Here is a 9,560-nt window from a genome sequence, read left to right as displayed (position 1 = left end):
ATGTGATGTAAACAGAGAGCCGGTTGCTAGGCGAGCGGCTCTCCTCTGTTCACACAGAAGTTGTCGTGAGGAGATAGTGAGTGGAACGCTGCAGCCGGCTGGTGATCAGTGAATATGAGCTGTTTTTACAGCTTTTTACACACTTATCACCAGTGTAAAACACACATGTAAAGCACACATGTAAAACATATAAACAATGTAAAACACACATGTCCCCAAAACACATGTCCCCATACACCTGTTCCCATGTAAAAACACCTGTCCCCCACAGATTTAACAGTAAAATCACATGTCCCAATGATTATCTGCACACATCTGTACATGATCATCTGCGTCCATGTACGTGATCATACGAACCAATTATTATACACTTAACAGGATTTTTTTTACCAAAGTCATGTAGCAGAATACATTTTGGCTGAAATTTATGACAACATTTGATTTTATTGGATTTCTTTTAAAACAGAAAGAAGAAAATATTGTTTTTTTTCCAATTTTCCACTCTTTTTTTGCTTATATCACAAAAAAATGGTGAATAAATACCACCAAAAGAAAGCTCTATTCATGTGAACAAAATGATAAAAATGTAATTTGGGTACAGTGTAGCATGACCGTGCAATTGTCATTGAAGGTGTGACAATTGTCAACTGAAGATGTACTGAAACCTGAAAATTGGTCTGGGAAGGAAGGGGGTAAAAGGGCCCAGTAAAGGGCTCCTGAAAAAACGGCCATTTTAAAGACTTTTTTTGCATTCATACATGTACCCTGGGGCAGGCCCCGAGTCCCCAAACACTATTTATGGCAATAACTTGCATATAGACCTTTGAAATTAACACTTTTGTTTTTTCACATTCATGTCCCATGGACTTTAACAGTGTTCCTTCGTTCGCACAATTTTTTTGTCTGTTTGCATGTTCTGGTGCGAACCGAACTGGGGGGTGTTCTGGGGGGTGTTTGGCACCTTCCTATTGAGAAGTCAGGTATAATGAAGTGGATGGAAGGATCAGCTAAGAAGAGATATGAAGAAGTAGGTGGATAGGTATATGGAGGTAGGTGTACAGGTCAGCTACTAATAAGTACAGTAGGTAGACAGGTCAGGTACAAAAAAAGGTTGATGGACAAGAGAGAGAATTAGAACAGAATATATGCCACCAACACATCAAGGATATCCAAAAAAATGGTCCAATGCTTTTTAATGATCACATCACAGCTACAACAACATTTTGGGACCATGCAGGACCCCTTCATCAGGTGTTTCTTTAGAAAGTGAGAGTTAGGTCACAGGAGAGTTACAAGCGATGATTGCAGTGAAACAGTTTGACAAAGAGTGGATTGGGTACAAAAGAGGGCCAGAGGAGAGTCAAAATCTCTTCAGGCACTGAGGTTAGTATACTTATAAACAATTAGGCTGGAGTCGGGTCAGGCTGGGAACTCGATTTTAAACATGGATTTTGTGCATCAAGGGAGAGTACCCTCAAACCAGATACTGTCTCTGAAAACCAGGGAGGGCTTGACAACTTGTGTTTGTATGACTTTTGCTACTGGGAAAGTGAGTACTGTGCAATATGTTTACTAAAATAAGTCCTAAAAGTTATTTGTAGACTCTCATTTAGAATCCAGGGCCACTGATTGTATACCTCTATGCTAAGTTAACAGAGCTGAAAGTAGCTGACTAGGGACGAGCCAGCGGTTCAAGTCGAACATCCGGTGTTCGTTTGTCCTAAAACTAACCGAATCTATAGGGCATTCACTGGAAATTCAAGCACCGCCAAATGCCCCATAATGCACTGCGAGATCACAGTGCTTTGCTGTATGATGATTGACCAAAGCAAGCACCTGACCGGCATGGTTTGGCCAATCACAGCGCTCACTATTATGATTGGCCAAACTATCTATTTATAGATATAATAAAATTTCAGCTGGGATTGCTGAGGAAGGCATGATTCTCTGAGGAAGGGGGCAATCTATAATAGCCCTAAAATGTTTAATATCATATATGCCTGATTTTAAGGATGTCATGTTGATGTCTTTTTGCCAAATTTTTTCCAATAAAGATATTTTGTGCAGCAATCCCATTTGTATTTTTTCTATATCGAAGCCTGTGGGAAGCCTTGATTGCTAAGCACAATCCACTGTGACTGACGTGCACCTCACCCCTCCTATCTATATATATATACATAATCTGCATTCAGTGTAGGTTATATATTCAGTCAATGCAGGCAGTGTAGTTACAACACAGTGTATTGAAGTGGTTAAGGGGAACCCCATGCCAAATAAAAAAGAAACAAATGGCATGGGGGTCCCACCAAAATTCATAGCAGGCCCTTCAGGTCTGGTATGGATTTTAAGGGGAAACCTGCTTTGGGGTCCCCCACAGCACCTTGTCCCCATGTTGATTGGGGACAAGGGTCCCATCCCAACAACCCTTGCCTGGTGGTTGTGTGGATCTGCGGGCGGGGTACTTATCGGAATCTGGAGCCCCCTTTAATGAGGTGGCCCCCAGATCCTGGCCTCCCATGTGAATGTACCCATTCACCAAAAAAGTGTCAAAAAAGTAAAAACAACAGGAGACAGTTTTTGACAATGTCCATCCTTCTTCAATCACGGCACCGAAGGACCCCAAAAAACCCAAAAGCCACTCCGCCCGACTGCTGTCTTTTCGTGGTGACAGCTGATGTAACTGGGTGACCCCCCCCTTTCTGACATCATGTGACCTCAGAGGGGGCGAGGACAGCTGTCAAAGAGAAAAGATTGCAGTCGACAGGACACCTCCCATTTACCCGATACCCATTCACATGGGGTGTAGGATCTGGGGGTTGTTAAAGGGGGCTTCCAGATTTGGATAAGCCCCCCGCCCGTAGACCCCCACCACCACTGGGCAAGGGTTGTGGGGATGAGGCCCTTGTCACCATAAACATGGAGACAAGGTGCTTTAGGGGGCTACCCCAAAGCACCCTCCCCATGTTGAGGGTATGTGGCCTGTTACGGTTCAGTAGGTGGTTTATGGACTTTGGGGGAAGCCCCACACCATTTTAAAAAAAAATGTTGGTGTGGAGTTCCCCTTAATATCCATACCAGACTCGAAGGGCCTGGGGATGGAAACCCACGGCATTATTTTTCAATGATTTTTTTATGTATGTTGCCTGGATCCAGCAATACATTACAGCCATGAGCAATTTTGAGTTAATTTTTTTCCTTTAGAAATATAATTTTGCTGTGGTACTGTTATAAACATGGAGAAGATATGCTACTTTACAGGCAGACTAAGGGTACCCTCCAGGAACAATATTTAAAGGAATATTTCATTTTTATTGTTTCACTTTAAGCATTATTAAAATCACTGCTCCTGAAAAAATGGCCATTTAAAAAAAAAAAAATTATTTTGCATTGATACATGTCCCCTGGTGCAGTACCTGAGTCCCCAAACACTTTTGATGGCAATAACTTGCATATAAGCCTTTAGAATGAACACTTTTGGTTTTTCACATTTGTGTCCCATTGGCTATAATGGTGTACGCATGTCCCCACACATTTTTTGTCTGTTCGGGTGTTCGGCTCATCCCTATAATTGACCAAACACTGACCATGTTTGTATCACCATCAATACTTTTGTTGTGTCCAAGAATCAGTTGCTCTTCACTTGCTAGCGGAAACCTGATATTAAATGTTTTGGTAAATGCTGGAGAGTTAAAGCCCAATATGCTATGTGGCATATGGTGCCACGTGACTATAAATTCACCTGGTTGGTGAAAATGGGACTAGTTCATTAATATTACAAACAGTTGGGCAAAACATTTTCAACTTCACTACAATATTTCTAGGGGTGTGAGAAAATAAGTCTGCTTTCAATTTCAAAATCCCAATTTACTTGTTTAAAGTGTATGTAAACCAAAACAAATAACTTATATTCTCATTTTGGTCTGGTAAACATGCCATTAAAATTTTGGTATATCTGTTTGATAAATGCAAAAAATAAAATACATATTGATAGTGTCAGAAATTCAGAGCGGTTCTGTGTCCTGTGCACACTTCCAAGTCAAGTCCTCCTAGGTCCTATTATAGACTGTAAATCAATTAGTCTCTATGTAGTGCGATTTGGAGAGTGGAAGGGATTCAGTAGTTTACCAACAGACAACTGAACAGGGTTGACATCTTTCCTTGCAAATTACCAGTAAATCAAGAAAAAGGCATGTGCTGTCAGGCCACAACAGGAAATTAGAAACTGAGTGCATTTCTGGCAGATCAACAGGTATTTTTTCTACCTGGACATATAGGATCTTTATAGGGAAGTTCTGTTCTGGAAGGGCAAGATACCACATTTTTCTCTGCTGCAGTAGAGTAAGGCCCCTTTCACATGGACAATCCGTTCAGGGCCACCTGTCAGTTTTTCAGGCGGACTTGAACGGATGCTCCATAGAGGTCTATGGAGCGTCGGATGTCAGCACTGACAAGTCCGCTGACATCCAACCCGCTCTGATCCAAAAAAGTGTGACGGGAAAAAGCTATTTTTCCATCTGTCATCGGATCGGACGTCGTCACCCGATCTCCCATAGGGGAGAGCGGCGCTGTGACAGGTCCATGCCTGCGCAGTGTGCAGAGACGGACCTGTCATCTTCCTGCTCAGTGGAGATCGCTCTGGCGATCCCCGCTGAGCAAGCGGATATCCACGGGGCAGATCAGCACTGATTGGCCCCGTGTGAAAGGACCCTTACACAGGTATTTCCACCCAGCCTTTGACTGGACAGTGAAGGCAAAGCACCATACTGATGAGTGCCTTTCTCTGTAACTTTGCTTTCTTATCCTATCAGCATCCTCACTGTTAGCACACGACCACTGCAAAACACCACTAATTGGCTCCTTGCGCTGTTTCTCTCTCCCAGGCTGACACCATGTTATTTAAAGATGCTTACACTGCTTGCATTAAAAATAAATTTAGGAGCATTTTTTTATGAAACAGTGAATGTGAATTCCATCAAACATTTACCGGTGGGGAATCAGCTCAGGTGGGATCTTCGCCATTCTGAGTGGATATACAGAAAAATCCCTCAGAACGAGGCCCCGCATGCCAGGGGCACGATACAGATGCGCTCGTGTCCCCTGGACAGAGAGCATCTCTGATCGGCAGAAGGGCTCTGTGATTGGCCCTTCTGATCACATGATGGCTTTGTCCAATCACAGCCATTGTGTGATGTAAACCGAGTCGGATTTCAGTTGATCGGCTCTGCTTCTCCTAACAGGGAGCCTGTCAGTGAGCGAAAAGAAAGACAGTCTGTGTTGCCAGCACTTTACACTCACTTATCTCCCAGAAAGTGTCTCCACACAGTATCTCCACAAAGTATCCCCACAAAGTGTCACCACACAATGCCCCCACAAAGTGTCCCCACACAGTAAAACACATCTGTCTCAGTGATCAACATCAGTCCCAATGATCAACATCTGCACACATCTGTCCCAGTGATCAACATCTGTGCACATTTGTCCCAGTGATCAAAATCTGTCCCAGTAATCAATATCTGTCATTGGCACACATCTGTTCAAGTGATTAACAACTGTCCCAGTGATCAACATCTGCGCACATCTGCCCCAGTGATCAACAACTGTCCCAGTGATCAACATCTGTCATTGGCGTACATCTGTCCCAGTGATCAACATCCATCATCTGCACACATCTATCCCAGTGATCAACATCTGTCATCTGTGCACATCTGTCCCAGTGATCAACACTTGATTTTATTGGATATTTTTTAAAACAAAATGTAGAAAATATTGTTTATTTCTTTATTTTTCTTATTTTTTTTGTTTCTGCTCATTTTTTCACTTATATTGCAAAAAATAAAAATCCCAGTGGTGAATAAATACCACCAAAAGAAAGCTCTATTTGTGTGAAAAAAATGATAAAAATGTAGTTTTGGTACAAGGTAGCATGACTGACTAATTGCCATTTAAATTGTGAGAGCACTGAAAGCTGAAAATTGGTCTGGGCAGGAAGGGGGGTGAAAGTGCCCAGTATTGAGGTGGTTAAAATGGATGCACCAGGAAAATTCATCTTCATTGGATGTCTGGGCGATGTCATATTACCAAATGTATCAATATTCAATTAAAATGTATTAATGAATACAGAGATGCATTCATTTGTGTCTTTTATATTTGGCTAAAGTTCAACTTTAGAGCGGTATTAAACCCAAAAGCAAATGTTTATTATATTGCAATTTACCAATTCTTGGATGAGATGGCTGCATTCATTTCCTTTTTTAGGCTTCCTTTCTTTTATTTTCACCAAGTGATCCTGCTAGTAAATCTGTTGTTTTTCAACAGAACAAGTTGTCCTACAGATAGAGCATTTAGATGGCTGATAAAAACCATTTAACACTGACAAGGGTACTTACAATGATCAGCTTTTATTCATTCATGCAAAATCAAAAGTTGTTGCAACTGCTAAAAAGTGTGATCTAGAGTTTGGCTTCAATTTATAAGTGTATTAAAGTGGTTGTAAACCCTTACAACACACTTTGACCTACAGGTAAGCCTAGATTAAGGCTTACCTGTAGGTCCAAGAAATATCTCCTAAACCTGCACAGTTTAGGAGATATTTGCCGAAAGATAGGCACCACTGTCTACGGCGCAGGCGCACTGAGCACGGCACCGTCAACGGCGATATGCCGCTCGTGGCGGCTCCCGTGCGCATGCGTGGGAGTGACGTCATTGCGGCTTCGCCGAATGACAGCGGCGGAGCAGTGAGACCCACTGAAGATGGAAGAAGATGGACTACAGGGGACAGCGGTGACATCGCTGGCTCCTGTGTCAGGTAAGTGGCACATAATGAACTACTATGCGATGCATAGTAGTCCATTATGCTTTACCTTTGCAGGGAATGAAAGAGGAAGTAAACTCATTTACTTCTTCTTTAAAATCGAATATTCAATCTAACACTCCAGATTAACAATGCTGCTGTCCAAAGGTGTCCCTGCCACCCCATCATTTAGAGTGTATGCACTCTATAACAGTGTTACTTGCCAGATCACCAGGTGAAAACAGATGAAAAAAAAGAAAATAGCTCCATGTCTGAATGGACACACCGAGCTGCGGCTTGGCTCAGGTGCCCCCATAGCAATGCTTGCTGTGCGGGCACTCAACAGGAAGGAGAGTCCAGGAGAGCCGAAGAGGGACCCCAGAAGAGGAGGATTCGGGATGCTCTGTGCAAATCCACTCCACAAAGCATGTATGTATATCATGTTTGTTAATTTTAAAGAAAATAAAATGAGACTTTAGAATGAATTTAAGGCCTCTTGCACATGTTACTCCTGTTTGAGCATCTACTTTTTCAGACATATATTTTTTGTATGTATTTGCGCATATTTTTGTGCATATGCATTTGCGCAATTTTATGCATAATTTTGCGCATATGTGTTCTCACATTCCTGTTCTGCAGTATGTAAATTGGCGAATATTTGTGCGCAATCGCACGCATGAGGTGTAAGTTACAGGCCAAAAATGCAGAATTTTCTATATTTTTTTACTGAGGAATGCATGGTGCTTGTTTACGTGCCTGTGTGCATCGGGACATTACAATTAACGGCTGTATTTTAGCTCAGTAAAAAAAAAAAGCTGTACTAAGCTTTTTCAAGCTGAAGTGTGTAAGAGGTCTAAGTGTCCTCTTATTGACTCTCTATAGCTACAATTTGCATACTCTTTCATGTTGTTATTATATAGAATAAAAAATAAATTCTAAAAATATTGTCAGGTTTGTTTTTTCAGATTAGGTGGCAACTGTAAGGACTAGTAGCGACCAAAATAATAATTTGCCTAATCTCCCAAGAGAAATGTCCAAATGCACTTTATATACAACTCTGAACAAATCATGACTTCTCTGGTTCACTGCAAATTTAGGATCAATTGTCTGAATTTTAACTATTGGTACGAGTCTTACACTGGAAAAGAAAAAAAAAAAAGATTTATAAAGTAAACATTTAACAATGTCTATTATTGGAATATATATTTGTATTGTTTTACCACAATGAATGTTTTTGAAAGGAACATATAGTAAGTCCCTTGTTGTCACAAAATGACATGGCTTCTCAGCTAACAAATATATGTTTTGTGAAATAATATAACAATGACCTTTTCCATGGACAAATGGTCTTACTGCTAAGTCACAAATAAATCAGCTGTGTTTACAACGAGAAGCTGACTGAAAAAAGGAAAATGGTTTATTAGAGCTGCAAAGTATTTGATGTATGTCAAACTGTTACATAAAGTCAATACTTCTCTAAGAACTAGCCATAAATGCAGCACAAAAGGCAATATTTCCATCACAGGGGAAGCAATCACATAAAGATTAGGAGACCATTTCAGAATGAATGCCATTTATGAGAAAGGAGATGGTATTTTATATTTTATTTGAGTTATAGCCATAGGGACTACAATACTTGAACAAAGCAGGCCCTAATATTATCTCAAATGCGATCAGCTTTTCGTGTGTGTTGGAGTCCAGTGTGAGATTTCAACACCTCAGTTTCATGTGCTTAACCTCCCTGGCGGTATGATTATTTCAGATTTTAGGTGCTGAAAATGGTACAATTATTTTGCATGAAAATTTGGCGTTTTATATTATAGGCCTGTAATTCTTAGGAATAACTTACTTAAATCTGTCCAAACCAGAGTCTAGCAGACATCCCGGGTATGATAAAGTTTGAAAAATGAAATTATAAATTATAATATAATAAATAACTATAAATAATTATACCAAATAATAATATAACAATTAAAAAAAATATTCAATAATGTAATCAAATCAAAAACACTGAAATTTGCTCAGTTGCAGAATTGTCACTGTCATTACTTTTCAGTATTTGATGACGGATCTCCCCACAAATTGCTGTCGCTCGATTCTGCGAGTGATTCTAAGTTATTATCGCTTTTTTCTAGCTGGTCTAAAATAATTTCTGATGTAAAGGGACAGTTTTGGTTGCTATGGACAATCTCCAGTTTCCAGGCATAAAGAACAGTTTTTATAATATAAAACTGCGTGCAGGACACTGGGCAGAACACTAGGGACAAAAGGGATGTGAAATAATTACATACAGCAATGTAATCTGTAAGATTACATTATACTGTATGTAATGTGTGTGTTTCCCTTTTTGAATTTGGCGCTGTTCTCCGTCCCCGTCTGTCGCAACGCTCGCAGGGAACGGAGATCAGCTCCGTGATAGATCGAGCGGGGCATGGCTCGCTCGTACAGCGGGGTCCATGGGGCAAGGTAAGTAAAGTCTCCCTGCATTCAGCGATGCGGTCCCGAGTCTGGCTTGGGGTTACCGCTTTTGGTACAAAATCTCCACCCCGAGCCAGACTCGGAAATACTGCCAAGGGGGTTAAAGTGATTGTAAAGGTTTATTTTCTTTAACCACTTCCCGACCAGCGCACGACGATGTACGTCGACAGAATGGCACGGGCAGGCATATTGGCGTACATGTATGTCCAATATTCGATGCCGCCCTGCCATCGGGAGCGCGCCGCCGGCGGCGCGCTCCCGCGCTGGTCGGAACCCCCGTGAGTCCGGTCGC

Source organism: Lithobates pipiens, unplaced genomic scaffold, assembly GCF_037356315.1.
Source record: "Lithobates pipiens isolate NorthernLeopardFrog02 unplaced genomic scaffold, aLitPip1_a1.2 Scaffold_16, whole genome shotgun sequence".
Taxonomy (NCBI): Eukaryota; Metazoa; Chordata; class Amphibia; order Anura; family Ranidae; genus Lithobates; species Lithobates pipiens.
This window is presented reverse-complemented; position numbering follows the sequence as displayed.